This window comes from Notamacropus eugenii, chromosome 2 (genome assembly GCF_028372415.1).
Source record: "Notamacropus eugenii isolate mMacEug1 chromosome 2, mMacEug1.pri_v2, whole genome shotgun sequence".
In the NCBI taxonomy this organism is placed as follows: domain Eukaryota; kingdom Metazoa; phylum Chordata; class Mammalia; order Diprotodontia; family Macropodidae; genus Notamacropus; species Notamacropus eugenii.
The window spans coordinates 452,164,832-452,183,587 of NC_092873.1; the positions used below are offsets into that span (position 1 = coordinate 452,164,832).

General features: G+C 36.3%; 1 long non-coding RNA gene across 3 annotated transcripts in view; it reads left to right on the plus strand.

Moving 5' to 3' along the window:
- Window positions 1-18,756, plus strand: part of LOC140529584 (uncharacterized) — a 244,176-nt gene that overhangs the window by 46,654 nt on the left and 178,766 nt on the right. For 2 of the 3 annotated variants that reach the window (XR_011975600.1, XR_011975599.1), the window contains exon 2: window positions 6,210-6,321. This is a non-coding gene — a long non-coding RNA (uncharacterized lncRNA). Of the gene's footprint in view, window positions 1-6,209; window positions 6,322-7,786; window positions 8,034-18,756 lie in introns of those variants that run through there. The other variant, XR_011975601.1, reaches the window with a different exon arrangement.

Consider the following 18,756-nt stretch of genomic DNA (forward strand, 5'->3'; position numbering starts at 1 on the left):
GGTAAAATATTTCAATCTGAATATTTATCAGTGTTGCCAACTATGTGTAAAGGCTTTGTTCTCTCCCTTCCATGCAAAACCATTCTCTTTAACAAAGAAATTGAAAACAAATTAAAATTTCAGTCATTCTGCCTTCTTTCTAGTGCCAGTCATCTTTATCTCTATGCAAACAATTGTGCCATCCCGTCTTTAATTATTTCAATATGTGGGATTCCATCTAGCCTTCCTATGAACCTTTTAAAAATATCCGCTCCTATAATCTAGAGTATATAGTCTATACTTGCCTTTCTTTCCTTTTCTTTCTTAATCTCTAGAAAAGAGCTAACACTTTCCCAAAAAGTTCCCATTATTTCTATCTTAACAATGACACCTCTTCTATTAGTTAAAATTAGTGATGATGGTACATTTGGTATTAGAGGTATCAACTTTATCACTTGACCAAAAATCAGGCTTAGGGACTTCAGGGAAATATTAGGATCTAATTCAATTCCCTCCTATAGCAAGCCACAAAGACATAAATAATAGGATTCCAAGAACAAATGAAAGACACTACACAGAAAGTATCAAGGCAATGAAAGAAAGAGGAGAACAAGTGAAGATGAAAATTCTTCCAGAAGATATATCAGAATATACAAGAGTAAGAAAAGAATTTGTTGATAAGCTTAAAGGATAAAAATGGGCAATGAAGATGAAACCAAATAAAAGACGAGAATAACTGAGTTGTTATAAAGCTATTTGTGTGACAGAACATATGCAAAATAAGGCATCAGGAACAGAGACTTTTGAAAAGAAAGTGAAAAAAAAGAAAAAGAGATCGATCACCCCAGGCAAAAAGTTATTTTCTGGGACAGCAGAAATTAGGAGAGAAAGCAAACTATGACAGGAGTGGGAGTAGAGGAAATATGAAATAAGGATGTACGATTTTGCTTTTTTAACTTATGAAGAAGCCAAAGTTTATGATAACTTCATATTTTATAAAGTTTTTTAGTTAACATAGCATTGTTTTCTTTTTTTATTTAGTTTGTTTTTCATGTAAAGTTTTGAGGTAGGTATGGGAGGTACAATTATGCACAATTGACAGATAAGGAAATAGAGGATTATGGAAATTATTTCCTTAAAGTTCTTGGACTGGTAAGTGACAGAAATGGAAATAAAATCCAGGTCTCTCAACTCCTTATATAGTGCACATTTTTCAGTATCATCTCAGAGTTGATAGCATCACTGTATTTTGCCTGACCACAGTTGAGATATTTTTTTGAGTGCCGAAATTAAATTAAACATGTTTTAATTAATCGCCTGGAGAATGTTCCATAGAGGATGATCAAGATAGTAGAATGCACTCAAATCATACCAGTGAGTACTGGTAGGGCAAGAGGAAACGTTTTATTTCTAGAAGAGCATACCTGGGGTGAAGGTCAAGAACTTAACAATTATCTTCAAACAAGTAGGAAGTGCTGGACTTGTTCTTGTCCTGCTTGGCCTCAGGATCCTATCTAGAAGTAATAGATGAAATATTTAGCCTTAATGAAAGAAAAAAATAAGTTCTAGCAATTAGAACTTAGAATATATTGACTCAGGAGGTTGCGGTTTCTGCCTCATTCAATTTCTTTATGCAAAAGACAGTTGTGTCCACTAGTTGGGTGCGTTATAGAAGTACTTCTTCTCTTAGACAAGATGGCTTCCAAGATGAGAAGAAAGAACATCTTGGAACATGAAAAAAAGACTTTAAAAGGAGTCTTGAGAGAAACAAAAACAGGTCAATGTGGTTAGATTATAGCATTTATGAAGGACAGCTGTGTTTAAGAAGCCAGAAAACATAAGAAGGGACCATGTTGTGCTAAGGAAGGTAATTTATATTTGATGCTGGAGGTAAAATGAACCCAATGGAATTTACTTGGGGTTGGTCAGGGACATGTTTATGACTCTGTTTTAGGAAACTTTTAGTTTGGTGGCTAAGTAGAAAATGGATTGGAGTAGAAAGACATTTGAGGCAGGAAAGACCTACTCAAAGGTTTGTAAAATGAAATGAGGTGATAGAAGAGATGCACATGAGACACATAGTATATTTTGTACTATTCCACATTGTCTCTCCTAATTCAAATGGAATATAGCTATTCTGAATTCCAAGAGCAGTTACAAGGTTAGTTCCATTATAATTGTGTCTAGAGAAGCATGTTGGGATTGGAAGCTCAATTCCGTGTGGACGGTCGGGCGGGTAAAAGTGGGACTTCTAAATCTTAGAGTCTTACGAGGCCCTCCATGAACAGTGGGGGTTCGAGAAGGTCAGACTGAGCTAGCTCGGCTAGCTCAGGTATTTCCGCCTCTCCCCTGGAGATACATGATGGGTGGAGTCTCCCTGCCCTCGAGGTCATCCCGGATTGGAGCACACCTAGTTACCTAACAGCACGGTATTGAGATGCAAACTGTGTGGCTGAAAGTTAAGTAGGATTGAGGAAGCCGGAAAGCTCTCTTAGCACGTGTGGAGCCAAAGAGGATAGTAGGGCTCCGCTTCTTTTCTTTCCTCTCTCCCCTCCCCCTCTCTCCCCGCTTGTACTTCTACTTCCAATCCCTTAAGCTTAGCCTCCTTAGGAGATCTCCCCCTCTTCCTCCTAAGGAAGACTCCCCTGCACTTGTAACCTGGACCCTGAAATAAAGCTCAACCCCTGTTTGACTCTGGAACGTCCTTTCTCTCATACGTTTATCCGGTTTGGCCAACCGAAGACCTGGGACAGGTAAGAAAGACTCGGGTAGCCCAATACAGGCCTCTAGGTCTGGCAGAAGCATACTTTAGACAAGAGCATGAACTATTTCACAATCTAAAATAATCTCATTCAATTTGGTAGTGAGAAACAGGGAAATAGCATGGAAATGATCTGGAGGATCATGCCAATCATGCCATATGAAGATTGGTAGGGTATACTAAGAATGGTAAACCTTAGAAGATTTAGATGAGAACACGATACCTTTATTCAAGCATTTGAAGACCTGATGGGCCTAATCAGGCTAAAGGGGTGTTAGTTATCATTCTAGGAGTATTACAGAACAGGTGGTGTGCCCATTAGATTGTGAATTCCTCAAGGAAAAGGACTGACTGCCTTTTGCCTTTCTTTGTATTCACTGTTTATCACAGTTCTTGGCATATGGTAGGTATTGAATAAATGCTTATTTCTTTACTGACATGAGAGGAAAATGATGAAAAAAGTAAGGACTTACTAAGTAGTTACTCTGTGATGGGTACTATGTCAAGCACTTTAAAATACAATTTCATCTGATCTTCGCAAAAACCCTGTGAGAGGGGTACTAAGATTATCATCAATTTACAGCTAAAGAAAGTGAGACAGATGGATAAAGATAAAATGATCTATCCAGCATTACAGAGCAAATAACAGTCTGAGGTGAGAGTTTAACTCAGGTCTTTCTAACTCTAGGATTAGTACTTCATCCTTTGAACTGTTTTGTTGTTGTTTGGTCTTTTTCAGTCATGTCTGACTTTTCATGAACCCATTTGGGGTTTTCTTGGCAAGGATGCTAATGTGGTTTGCCATTTTCTTTTCCAGCTCATTTTAAAGATGAGAAAAGTATGGCAAATGGGATTAAGTGACTTACCCCATTCCCAGAGTCAGTAAGTGTCTGAGGGCAGATGTGAGCTTAGGAAGATGAGTCTTCCTGACTTTAGACCTGGCACTCTATCCACTGTGGTACTTACCTGCCCATTGCACCATCAACTGCACCTAAAAAATATTAGGTCATGTGTTCCTCACAATAACCTTGTGAGGTAGATTCCTGGGCAGAACTAGATGACCTTTAAGGAGTCTTCCAATTCTAAGATTTTTTTTTGTTTTTGTTTCCATCTTCATGTAAATACATAAAATTCCAACTAAGTTACCAAATTAAAGGATCAATATGTATAAAACAGCTATCCTCTTATAGTGAGTGATTCTTAATTTCTAAATTTTTACTATAAATTTGAAGAATCAAAATATTTGAATGTTTGTTATCAGTGATGAACTTAGAATCCAAGATGAGTATTCTCAGTTTATAAAACCAATTAGAGCAATGCATATTTCTCTCAGTCTCTTCAGTTTCCTGTTGGTGGCATTGAGACAGAAATTATAATGTTCAGAGGAAGATGTATGTTCTGTCTTTTTAGAGTCATCAATAAAAAATAACCCAAAATCTAAGAAATTGTCACTCAGATTTTTGTTTTTCAGTTCAAATTCAAATACACATTTTCCATAGACAGAAATGAAAAAAAAAACCCTCCAAGGTAAATATCAAGTTGTTATGACTATTCTATGCCCCCCATGTAATTTAGTTATTTGTACTGATAATTTTAGTATTGCAAAACTGGTCAAAGCTATTGTACAAATGAAGGAATCATACAACAGGATATATCATGTATAATACTGAAATCTGTCTCTTAATCATATGTTTATTTTGATGATTTTATCCTTATTTCCCTCAAAAATACAGGTTTCACTTCATGACCCAGACATCTGCACTCTCAAAACATATGCCTCCAATGAACTTCAAAATCAGCCCTTTTCAAAGCTTTCATCAACATCCCCTGTTCCCAGCCACCAAACGTGGAATATGTCACTATCATCAAATATGTATTTCTTGATGCTTGCTATGAAAATGAGCTAAAGAAAGATTCATTTTTTCCCCTTTACAGCTTCTAAATAATGTCTTGCCACAAGAAACTAACAAGTTGTCATTAAACATTCTATATACGGGGGGGGGGGGGGGTGGGAGGAAGCCACATCAACTGATTTTCTTGACATGCTGTTTTTATTGCAAGATCATGATTATAAGAAGTATATGTTGTTATAGCCAGTTTTCTATTCTGCAAAGGACTATAAAAGGTGACATTCAATAAAAAAAAAAAAAAACATAATAAATGTGACAACTCTGGCAGTCTCCATCAGAACTTATATACATTAAATGAGCTGGAATATATCAGGTCAAGCAATAAACTCTGCATGAAGTTGTTATTTTGATTTCAATTTTAGCAGCTCTTTTACAAAGTCTTAATTTCCTTTTCTCATTTTCTATAATAACCACCTTATCTTGGTCTCTCAATTCCTTTTAATTATTTCAAACAAAGAACCTACACAACCTAGATTCCCAGCAGTCTCAGGTAATTTGTGCTTAATAAAGGTTATTATTGTCCAAGAAGGAATGGAAGAAGGCTATTTCAGCCCATTCTTTTCATTCCATAATACCCCTCAAAGGGACAAATTAAGAATTTGAAAGATCACAGTGAGTCCTATTTGAGCAATGTAACTACGCATCTCTGTCTAAACACTTTCTACCATCCCATGTTGAAGCTGACTTTTTGTTCATGAGTTTCCCTTTTCTGAAAGGATAATCTTAATACTGAAGTCCTTACTCAAATAAACATTTGAAAGAGATATATATGAAAGCTGTACATTTTTACATTATCTTTATCCAAAATTTCTAATCCAGTATCTTGGAGGCTAAAATTGTCTTTTACGTAGCTTAGAATTTATAGCTAATCCATCCTTTTGAAGGAACATTTAGATTTTGAGGATGATACCTTTGAATTCTTCTTCATCACTCCATAAGAGGACTGATTTTCTACCTTGGCTGAACAGATTTAACCAATACTAAATTTTTTAACCTGTTCACACTTTGTGGCTCTGCCATCCCATTCCATTTTTCCTGGTCAAAACTGACTTCAGGCTATGGCTTATTTTATTTTATTTTATTTTTTTTACAGATTTGCATTTACCTGATTCACACATTTATCAGGAGAACTAACATTACTTGTTAAATTTTCCTTCAGGAAGATAGAAACCTGTATAGCAAATGTTATATGGTTACATATGTGTGTCTGTGTTCACATTCATACATATGTAGTTGTTTGTATGTATGTACATTTGTGTGCATATTTAATATGTGTGAATGTGTGCAACGGCATCAAATTTGAATGGAAATGGAAGTAGGGGAGAGGGAAAATGTTGACTTAGAAAACCTGCAATTAACTTTACCTGTGTTGTATTTTTAAAATTATTATTTACTTTGTTAAGCATTTCATACTTGCATTTTTATCTGGTTAAAGTCATGCTCAGGCGCTTTTCAGGCTGCATAGCACTGCAGGCCATTTGACACTTCTATGTCTGCATAGTCCCTGTGGTTCCCAAAACAGGCTTGAAGTTGTGATTTTGTTTTGTTATCTTTTTCAGTTGTAAGTGCAGAGAGTGGAGTCTGGGACCAAGAACTTGAGCCATGGTGACCCTGGAGTCCAGGATCCTAGAACAGATATTACAATTAGCCCAGCAAGGAAGCTCTGAGAAGGTAGGTCCAGTAATGTAAGCCCAGAGGAAACTTTGGACTTTAAATTTGTGAAACCAGTGCTACATTAGAAACTAAACTAAGCTGCAAACCTAATCCTCCTCCACTACCCAAAGACCATGGTGACAAAGTGGGAATGATAACCCTGGCCTCTTGAGGGAAAATGTTTGTATGACTGATCTTCTTACACTTTTGAAGTAAATAGTTCTCTGTAAACGTTAAGTAATTAAGCAGATTGCAAGTGTTTGAATGCTTAAAATCAAGAGATCATAATTGGCAGAGCTTAAGACAACGTGAGAGACAAGAGATCTATCTTCCAGCCTCTTAAGGGGACTAAGGAACTGGAAGGGTATGTGAAATATGACAATTCTCACTTTCAACCAATGAGGGCCAGAGAGATAGAGAGATGCGGAAGAAGGGACAAGTGATAGATGGACAATGAGGATGATGATGAGTTAGACAAACAGGTAGGTAAGTAAAATAGAAAGATAAATGATTGCTGATAGATATAGAAATATACTAGACATTTATTATGTCTCCATATATGTATGTATAGAGAGAGCTATAGATATAAGTGTATATTTGTGTATAATCGCACAAAGTAATGCCCTTTTTTCTTCTAAATTGTGGTTTACATATGGCTTCTAATTCTTAAACTATCTTTACGTTTGAGAAAAACTTTCCCTATACAACAGCATCAGGTTATTTTCAGATACCCCTTTAATGCTTACAACGTGATTATCACAAAACTCAGTTGATTTCCCCTACTGAAAGCTAACGTTCTCCTCTTCCAATTTATACGCTTTTATTGCTTTTTCTAAAGACTCATTTCTTTTGAAAGCATATCTAAACACAGAAAAAATATTTTAAATGGAGATTGAAAAAAATGTTTACAGGTCTCTAGTAATATCATTCTCCCCAATTCCCCCATCAATTAAAAAGATCTCTGAAATGACCTCTCACTTATGTTAGCCAATAATATTCTATTTCCTCTATGTCCTTTATTTCTCTTATTTGGAATCTGACATGAGGTTAACAATAAACATTTAACAATTTCTAAAATTTTTAAAGCACTGTTCTGGGAATACAAAATAAAAGATGAGAAACAGTCCCTATCCTCTAGGTGCTTTCTCTAACTATATCTATCTAAGTACTACTACAACTACACAGATAGTGATTGAAATATAATTTAAGGAAGGAGAAAGGAGAACCGATGAGAAAGGTCAGGCAAGGCAACTATAGATGATAATACATATTTGGACCCTTAAAGGAAGCTAAGAATTTTAAGAAGTAGAGGTGTGAAAAGGAAGGATATTTCAGATATACAAGGTAATAAAATATGCAATGTGGGAGATGTGATGCCAATTTAGGGGACAATGGTGTTAGAAATTTGGAAAGAAAATCAAGTACATAAATGGCAATAATTTCTAAGTTCTTCTGAATTCTTCCTGTTTGTCATTTCTTCTAGAGCAAAAGTATTCCACTACATTCGTATACCACAACTTGTCCAGCCATTTCAAAATTGATGGGTATCCTCTCAGTTTCCAGTTCTTGGACACCACAAAAAAGTTGCCTTAATAAATGTTTATTGATTAATGGAGTGGATAGGGTGGATTTGGTCCAACTATTAAATGAGGCCTTTGAAATTTCCTTCAGATGCCACTGCTCCACCCTGACTCTAATTTTTAAAATAAATGATCTAATATTTATGTAAATTTGTATGTATGTATGAAATGTTTTCTCCTCTGATAAAGTGTTTAGCATAATATCCAGCACATAGTAGGCACTTAATAGGTACTTATTCCCTCTCTTCTCTCCCTCCTGTGAAGGTATAGTTTGTAATTTTTTGTCTTTTTATCTCCCACTCCAGCACTCTGGCATATAGTAGGTACTTAATAAAAAATTATCAATTGGTTGATTATATTATGGCTATGATTGGATATAAAGGGACAGCTGAAAGAATACTATGAAAGTAGAATTGGCAAGACTTTGCAACTGATTGTACATAAGAGGAGAAGAAAAAGGAAGGATCAAAGATGACTCTGATATAGCAGACTGACTGATGGGGAAAAGCATGGTACCATCGAGAGAAATATTGAAAGCAGGATGAAAGATAGTTTTTTTGTTTTGTTTTTGGATAAAAAATCATAATAAGCTCTGCTTAGCATATATTTAGCTTGAGCTACTTAATGGAGTAGGCAGTACAGATCATTCCTCTTAAGAATGGTAGACATTTCCAATTCATTCTCTCTCTTAAACTTTACCTGAACATTTAAAAAAAACAAAAGGAGGAGATGAATAGAAGAGTGAGAGGTGGCTTACTTATAAGTCTGGTCAATTTCCAATGCATTGAATACTGTTACACAAAGATAACTAAAACACATATAACAATAAGAAGAACTATAGGAAATACAGCAGAGGTAACACACATGTACCTGCACCCTCCTACCCCCCCCAAAAAAAATTGTCATTAAATCCCAGGATAGAAAAGTTGTTGCTAGCTATAAGGGATCAAGAAAATCTTTATGGAGAAGGTTACATTTTAGGTGGGTGGGTTTTATAAAAATTAAAGGGCTAGAGGTGAAAGGGAATTCTAGTTATGGGAAACAACATGAGCAAAGGGAAGAAAGGAAAAGAACAAGCATTTACCAAGCATCTACTATGTGCCAAACACTATGGTAAACACTTTAAGAATATTTTCAGGGCGTGACCAAACAAGAGATAGAGAACATCATGAAACGCAAAATGGATAACTTTGACTATGTTAAATTTAAAAGATTTTTGCACAAACAAAGCCAATGCAACCAAGATTAGGAGGAAAGTAAAAAAGTGAGAAAAGAACTTTTACAAGTAGTATCTGTGACAAAGGCTTCATTTCTAAAATATATAGAGAAACTGAGTTAAATGTACAAGAATAGAAGCCATTCCCCATTTGATAAATGGTCAAAGGATATGAACAGGCAGTTTGCAGAGGAAGAAATTAAAGCTGTCTATACTCATATGAAAAAATGTTCTAAATCACTTTTGATTAAAGAGATGCAAATCAAAGCAACTCTAAGGAACCATGTCACACTTCTCAGATTAGCTAACATGACAAATCAGAAAAATGATAAATGCTGGAGAAGATGTGGGAAAATTGGAACACTAATGCATTGTTGGTGGAACTGTGAGCTGATCCAATCATTCTGGAGAACAATTTGGAACTATGCATAAAGGGCTATAAAAATGTGAATACTCTTTGACCCAGCAATACTACTTCTAGGGCTGTATCAAAAAGAGATCATAAAAATGGGAAAAGGACCCACATGTAAAAAAACATTTATAGCAGCTCTTTTTGTGGTGGCCAAGAACTTGAAATTGAAGGGATACCCATCAATTGGGGAATACCAGAACAAATCATCGTATGTGAATGCCAGGGAGAGGACAGAGGGACTGGAGGTATAGAGTGAGCTTTTTGAGGGCCAAGAGCTGAGAGATAGAGAGATAGAGTGTTTATAGAAAAACCAGGAGGTCAGTGTCACTTCATTAAAGAGTAGATGACAGAGTTAGGTACAAGAGGACTAGAAAGGTCCAAGGGGGCTAGGTTATGAAGAGCTTTGAATAAACGAAACAGAGCATTTTGTATTTGCTCCTAAAGATATTAGAAAACCACAGGAGTTTACTGAATGAGGAAAGGGGGGCAAGTAACCTACATTTTAGTAAAGTCACTTTAGTGTCTGAACAGAGAACACATTGGAGTGGGGAGAAACCAGAGATAGGTAGATCCACAAATAGGCTGCTAAAACAATCTAAGCTTAAAGTAATGAGGGCATGCAATATAGTCATGGTAGTATCAGAGAAGAATAAGGGCTATATTTGAGAGAGGTTGCAAAAATGAAATCAGCAGGCTTTGACAACACCATGGATATGGAGAAAGAAGATAAGAGATAGTGAAGAATTCAGTATGACTCCTAGGTTGCCAGCCTGAGGGACTAGGAGAATGGTGTTGCTCTTGATAATAATAGGGAAAGTAGTGAGGATTAGAATGGGATGGGGGGGGGAAGACAATAAGTACCATTTTGGACATTTTGAGTTTAAGATTTCTATTACACATCCAACTGGAAATGTCTGAAAGGCAGTTAAAGAAGTGAAATTTGAGGTCAGCAGATTTTGGCAAGATAGGTATATTTGAGAATCATCGTTTGAAAAATGGTAATAAAATCCATGAGAGTTAATGAGATTACTTAGTGACTTAGTATAGAGGGAGGAGAGAAGAGGTCCCATTGTTTGCATCAAGTTGTCACTCACCCTCTCCTTTAACTCCTCCTACTCATTCTCCGGCAAGACTGCTCAATCCATTTGTCAATAGCTCCAGGTCTTAGAAATTTCTTATTGATTGATATATAAAATTGTTCTCTCTCTCTCTCTCTCTCTCTCTCTCTCTCTCTCTCTCTCTCTCTCTCTCTCTCTCTCTCTCTCCATCTCTCATCACAAAGCATAATCAATATTGCTAATTATACCTTCTATTATACCTTCTATGTGTCCTTGTTACATGTGATAGCCCTTCAAAATATAAAGACTCCTAAACCAAGTCGCCCCCCCCATCTTATCTTTTCCTATTTAAATTTTCCCATTTCCTAGCATAACGCCCATCCTTGTTTAACTTCCTGAACATTTTGGTTTCTCTCCCTTGGACATCCTCCACTGTGTCATTGCCTTTGCTAAAATCTGAATTCCAGAATGGAATATATTGTTCCAGATGTTCTATGATCATCACAGAGCATAGTGGAAATATAATTTAGCTTTTCTGGTCACTACTCTAAAGGACATTAGGAGATGTAATTGCTATTATTATTATTTTTAGTAAATAGTAGAGTTGCTTAATGGAAAATAATACTGGGTTTATCAAATGCTGAGTTCTCCAAATACTTGGATTGTAAATTATATTAAATTAGATTGAATTCAACTGTCCTTGTCAACCACAGCATATTCTGTAAATATTTTAATCTTAGCTTGCAGAAAGTTGTCAAGGTCATATAGGAACTATTACAAGAACTTCTAACTGTTCTTGAGGTTATGAAATGTTTTTTGAAATTATTATTTTTGTTTGCTCCTTTGACAATTGGTGTTTTCTGTTTTAAATCAAATCATAGAGCGTAAATAATAAAGCTGCTAGAAAGGGGGATTCTTGCCTTTGGCCCAAATGTAGCAATCAAAAGGAAAAAAAACCTCCTGATATTTTCTTCTTAATGTCAGAAAACTAAACCTCAGATTGCCTAGCATGATCCTGTATAACAGGAATGGCCAAACTGTAGTCAGCAAGTCAAATACCCTATGTCACAAATCTTGTAATACCACCTGTTTTTCCATACCTCTGAGCTAAGTATTTTTTTAAATTTTTAAGCAAAATTGCATTATATTTTAAAATGTAAAACAATAAAACAACCTGGAGCTGTACAAAAAATAAAAGTTGACACAGATATGGTCCTGAGGCCATTGTTTCCTGACTGCTTCTTGAGAACTGGCACAACTTGAGGTGGCTAGGTGGCATAGTGACTAGACCATCAGCCCTGGAGTCAGCGGTCCCTGAGTTCAAATGTGACCTCAGACACTTGGCACTTACTAGCCATGTGACCTTGGCTAGCAACCCCAATTGCCTTTGCCTTCTGCCCTCCAAAATAAGGTAAAATATATACTGCCTGATTTACCAAAAGACTCACATAAGATTGCATGCCCTCTTGGGGAGGGAGAAAAATTAAGAGTTATGGAAGTGATTGTTGAAAACTGAAAACAAATTAATTTTGAAAATGAAATTAAAAAATAAAGAAATTATCACAGCTAGGTGATGCAGTGGATAGAGTGCCAGGCTTGAAGTCAGGATGACCTGTGTTCAAATCTGGCCTCACACACTTACTAACTGTGTGACTTTAGGCAAGTCATTTAACCCCGTTTATCTCAGTTTTCTCAACTGTAAAAATAAGCTAGAGAAGGAAATGGCTAACCACTCCAGTATCTTTGTCAAGAAAATTCCATGCAGGTCATGAAAAGCTGGACATAGCTGAAAAGACTAACATCAGCTCTCGTATTAAAATTCATGAACATTATAACCTCCTTTCTTGGGTTACTACTATAGCCATTCAGACTCTGTCTCAAAGTGAGGTGTACAGTATAAGTAGACTCTTAGCCCTCTTCTTTCTCTATGGCATCTTTTTTGGTGAACGTTACCTAAGTCAAGCCTTATAACTCCAAACCTGGCCTACAAGAAGATTCCCCTAAATAGTATCCCTACTTTAATCCTTTTGCCTCTACAAAGCAGGCTTTGGTGAACTCCTCAGTTTACATGCATTCAAATATCCTCTTCATACAAATGACTCCTAAGTCTACATTTGTTGTTCAGTTGTTTCATTGCATCTGATTTTTCATCTCATTCATCCACCAGTGCCACTTAGCTGCCCTGAGAGGTCAGGAGAGAGGATGAGCTTTTTCAGTACAACATTGCACTGACCCTTTGAGTTTAATCCCTATACTATAACTTCCCATCTGTCCTTCCTTTCCTTTCCTTCTATGAGATCAAGAAGAGAGAATCTTCCAAGACTGAAAACTCTCTTTGGATAGGAGGCTCATAACCTCTTGTTGCTTATAGTTACAGTGTTTTCCATTGGCAAATAAGCAATATGGTGACTATGGTAGAAACCCAAGATAGAGATGGGACCAAGACATTGGGAATGAAAGACTAAACAATGACTAGAGGCAAAGATAGAGAATAGTGTGTTGGTAAGCACTATAAAACCTCAGACTCTCCTAGCTTTCGTCCAGGAAGCCAATGCTAAACTCTGACAGCTTCCTTTTATGGAGTTATTTGCAGAACTACTCTGAGTGAATTCTCATCAAGAAACTCTTTTTTGCTTGTCTTTTTCAAGCCATAGGAGTGGTGATGGTGTTTAGAAGAATCAGTTGTAAAGATGACCAGATGAAACAATTTCTTTACAGTTTTGCTATGAAAGATTTTATTGTTATTCATTTTACTGTATTATACAAATTCACATGCTTTCCTAAAACTCATTTAATTCTTATCAATGAGATTCAAAATTCAAGAACCACAGCTTTTCCAAATGCGGGGTATGTCTAAGCCAAAGCAAGATTTCCATAATTTTAATAATTCAGAGAAATATTCCATTTCTTTTATTCCCTATGCTGAATTTTGAATCCAGCCGACATCATTCCATGAATCTTAGTGTTTTGGGGAAGATGGAAGGGGGAGAAATCTAAAACCCTGAATGTGATCACTCTCTGGTCAACAGTTGAGATAACTGCAACCACTGGGAATGGCATCTGCTTTGATTTTAAAAAAAGTGATTGGTGGCTTGAATACACTGCTATTGTGGCCGATTTATTTATTGCTCTCTGAAGCTTGTGAACTGATTAATTTAACTGATAATTTATTAATTGTGCTTCTATAGATTAGAGAAAGTACAAAAACAAATCTGACATTGACACAATTGATATGGCAGCATACTTTGAGGTTATACACAATTCTTAATATTGCCACAAGAATGTTTTACTCCCCAAGTAAAATTCATTTTTGTCTTACCTCCCTAGAATCTATCACAGTGACTACATACAGAAGGCATTGAATAAGTGCTTATTGAATTGAATTGGACTGATAAGAAATGTTTGCATGGTTGTCCCCTTTATTCCAGTGAAGTATCATTAGCAATTGCAATTTAAATAGAAACATTATCACAAATCCACCCATTTACATTCAATATACTCAGGTCAAAAGAAAGTTCTCATCTTTTAACATTATTAATTTGTCCTATCTAGTCCTGGTTACATCCTCTCTACTACAGAATCTTGGAACAAAAGAGGGTTACAAGGAAAAATCTGGAAAGAGATATGATTCAAAGATGTATTTGCTGAAAGATACCAAGATTGAATCTGATTAATGCAAAGCTAGAGATTAGATTATAAGCCATAGATTATATCTTTGTAATCTCTGTCTCTAAAGATACCAGCCTTTGGAAGGTTTAAACCTTCCATAATCATAACATATTCCTTACAAGGATCAGTAATATCTATGAACCAACATAAACTGAATGTGGTCAAACAGGAGATGGAAAAATTAAATATTGGCATCTTGGGTGTCAGCGTACATAAAGAGATGGGAAAGGGTTAATTTAATTCGAGTGATTGCTACATATACTGTGGGTAAGAATCCCTTAGAAGAAATGAAATAGTCCTCGTGGTCAATGAAAAGGAACTAGAAACCAAACTGACAGCATTTGTTGGATAATGGAGAAAGCAAGGGAGTTCCAGAAAAATAAGCAAATAAATAAAGCATTTACTTCTGCTTTATTGAGTACCCTAAAGCCATTGACTGTATGGATCACCAGAAAATGTAGCAAAAGAGATAGGAGTATCAAATCATCTTACTTGTTCTCTGAAGAACCTGTATATGGGCCAAGAAGGAAGAATTAGAACTGGATATAGAACAACTGACTGGCTTACTATTGGAAAAGGAGTATGACAAGGGAGTATAATGACACCTTATTTATTTAATTTATATGCAGAGTCAATCACACGAAATGTCAGAAAGGAGGAATCAAAAGCCAGAATTAAGTTTGCTGGGGGAAAATATGAACAATCTCTTATATAGAGTTGATACCACTCTGATGGAAGAAAGTAGAAAGGAATTAAAAAGTCCCTTGATGAGAATGAAAGAAGAGAGTACAAAAGCTGGCTTGAAGCTTAAAATCCAAAAAAAAACTAAATGCTTGGCAACTGATGCCATCACTTCCTGGCAAATAGAGGGAGAAGAAATGGAAGTAGTGTCAGATTTTAAATTCTTGGATGCAAAGATAGATACAGATGACAACTGCAGCCATGAAATTAAAAGACACTTGCTCCTTAGAAGGAAAGCTATGGTAAATCTGGAGAGAATGCTAAAAAGCAAAGGTATCACCTTGCTCACAAATGTGCATAGAGTACAAGCTATGTTTTTTTCCCAGTACCAATGGAAGCTGTGAGCATTGAACTAAAAAAAAAACTGATTGACATAGCATCAACATTTTCAAATTGTGGTTCTGGAGAAAACTTTTGAGAGTTCCTTGGAAAGCAGGGAGCTCATCATCAGTCAATATTTAAAGAAATTAATTCAGGTTATTCACTGAAATGTCATATATTGAAGATGAAGCTTAAATACTTTGGCGACATAATGAGAAGATGGGACTTATTGGAAAAGACTGATGTTGGGAAAGATTGAAGGCAAAATAAAAGGGGAAAAAGTAGAGGATGAAATGAATAAATAATGTCATGGAAATAATGAACTTGGACAGACTTCAAGAGATAATGGAAGATAGAAGAGACTTGGCATGGCATGGTCCAAGGGGTCATGAACAGTCAGACGGGACTGAACAACAACTTACATTCCTGTCATGGTATAGAGAGACATAGTGAGATACTCATTCTTCCCACTTCTCCTAGGATGTCTAAAGGAAGCATCATTGTCCATGATTCTTAAAATACTGACAGTCATGTGGATGCATGGGAGGAATAAATAATAACGTAAACTGATAAAATAGGATAATGATGAAATTTGCAGACTTCTGTGGAAACTTATATTTTAAGATAAAATTTGCCATCATATTGTGAGATTTATCAAGATTTGCCACAAAGATTTGCATTATTATCTATATAAAATACAAACAGAACCTTTAAAATAAATATGCTGGAAACATTTTTTATCTGCTCTGGTCAGTCATTAGTGCATTTTTCCATTGTAAAATTGCACTCTACAGCTTAACTTGAAATATTAAATTAGAAATCCCTGAGCTCTCTGACCTCTTTCTATAAATTGTTTATTTGGACATTTAATTTCACTCTGAGAAATGCTTCAATGCCTCATCAATGGAGCGTAAAAATGATCTGTACCTTATAATGCTTACAAAAAAGGCAAGGGAGATCACTCATTAAAAAGAAACTCATTTTGTTTAATTAAGCCATTATTTTGGAGAATATAGTGGGTTTTTAAAAATGATTTAGGCTTATCTATTAACTGCCTTACAAAATGCAGTCAGCAATATCAATGTAAAGTGTGGTCATCAGCGGCCACAATTTGTACATCAGTCATTAGACACTCGATGAAAGTGTTCTCTCAAAAGTTAGCAATAATTCCTTAACTTCCAAGTCTATACCTTTTTTTTCATGTCTCGTTGTTTTTGACTTCTCTGAGGATGTTGGTACTCCTGATCCCTCGATATTTCTATGTTTTCGTCACACTTTTCCCAACTTCCCCTCTAACTTATAAGAGAAGTTTTTCCTGGTATTCTTTGCTAGAACTTTATTCAAATCATGCCCAATAACCATGGTTGTCCTGAAAACATTTTTATAGGCAATTTTCTTTTACTTATGACTTTTAAGTGCCTCATTTTGTTGAATATCAAATCTGAAGGAACAAGTACATCAGATCCATCCTTAACATCATTCTACTCTTTGTGACTATAAATTGCAGAACTAGTGCTCCTGTGCATTAAAGGAGGGAGTTTCATAAACAGTTTTCCGCATGGATGAATTAAAACATCTGAGAGAGAGACAGAGAGACAGAGAGACAGAGACAGAGACAGAGACAGAAAGACAGAGAGAGACAGAGAGACAGAGACAGAGACAGAGAGAGAATCTGATAAACCAGGAAGTAATGATCATTATAACGTATTAAATGAAAGCATATTTAGTTTAGAGTCCTAACTCTTAATTGTACTTTTCCTCTAACCAGTTTTGTGATACTGAACAATGCTTTTAGTTTCCCTAGGCCTATGTGATGGGACTAATGTGTGCCAGCCATTTCCCCCACCTTAATTTATATCTTCTCCCACTCTGTTTCTCCTGAGATAGAGATTATTGTTATTGTTATTTAGTTGTGTTCATCTCTTTGTGACCTCATTTAGAGTTTTCTTGCCAAAGATACTGGAATAGTTGGCTATTTCCTTCTCCAGCTCAGTCTACAAATGAGGAGGGGCAGCTAAGTGGTGCAGTGGATAGTGCACCAGTGCAGGAGTCAGGAGGACCTGAGTTCAAGTCTCACCTCACACACTTGATACTCACTAGCTTTATGACCTTGGGCAAGTCACTTAGCCCCAGTTGCCTCATCCTGGGTCACCTCCAGTCATCCTGATGAATATCTGGTCACTGGATTCAGATGGCTCTGGAGGAGAAGTGAGGCTGGTGACCTGCACAACCCTCCCTCACTCAAAACAAAGTCAAGTGCAAGTCATGTCATTATTTCTCTGATGGCATGGTCTTCTTCAGCAATAAAGGACAAACACACACACACACACACACACACACACACACACAAATGAGGAACTGAAGATAATAGAGTTAAGTAATTTTCTCCAGTTCACACAGCTAGTAAGTGTCTTTGAATTCACAAAGATGGGTCTCTGATTTCCAGACTGACACTCTATCCACTGTATCACCTAGCTACCCTGATACAGGGATTAGTTTTCCCTAAGAGGAGACAAAATGGCCCTCGGACCCAATTGACAATTGCTTCTCTACCATAGATTCTTTTGTCTGACTACTAAAATGAGGTAATACCAGGTTCCTTCTCCTTTCTTCTTGCAGCATAGATATTAATTTTATGTAAAAAGAGATAAAGCTTTCACAGAAGATCAGCTTGTTTCTAGATATGTATGACCTCAGCTTCTCTGGCAGCTTCCTCATCCCTTAAAGGCATAAACGTACCAGCCACATGTAGTCTGGGCTTTCAGTATTGGTGGGTGCCTGAGAATATTTCTGTCACCATACATTATAACCTGCATTTCCAAATATACTTCAGTAAGGGATGAGGAAAGCTGTGTTTGCCCAAACTGAAGGTAAGGGCCAGTGTATGCTTGCTGCTGTGCCACAGCAAAATGAAATTCCATTTTGTTAACTTCAATGACTTAACAAGTGCTTCATTTCATCCTCAAATCAATCCTAAACAAAGAGAGTGCTGGCATTAGGCCTGCCTCCAACAGCCTGTTTCTTCATGTGTAAAATGAAGTAGTTGGTCAGAATACATGATTACTCTTAGGGTAGGATTTAGCTGTAAAATTCCACCGTTCTATTTCACTGAAAAGGAAACACCTTAAATATTACAGTGTGGTCACAAAAAACATGTCAAGAGGAGTTAAGACTAATCTGACGTTCAGAGTACTGATATTTCCATTTGCTGTAGTATCAGTACAACTGCGATGACTTACATGTAAAGTTACTTAAGGTAAAACTATATTTCAGAAATCTGTTTAAAGGCTCTTTGGTACTATTCCCTCATAGAAATGAAAAGATTATTAAACACATATACGAATGTAACCTGAGTCCCAAAGTTTATTGGCATGGGATTTTCTTCTCATTAGCGGAGATCAATGGCCCTCCACCAGGTTGATTGGCAAAGTAGAGTTGGTGTGAATGGGAAAGAAG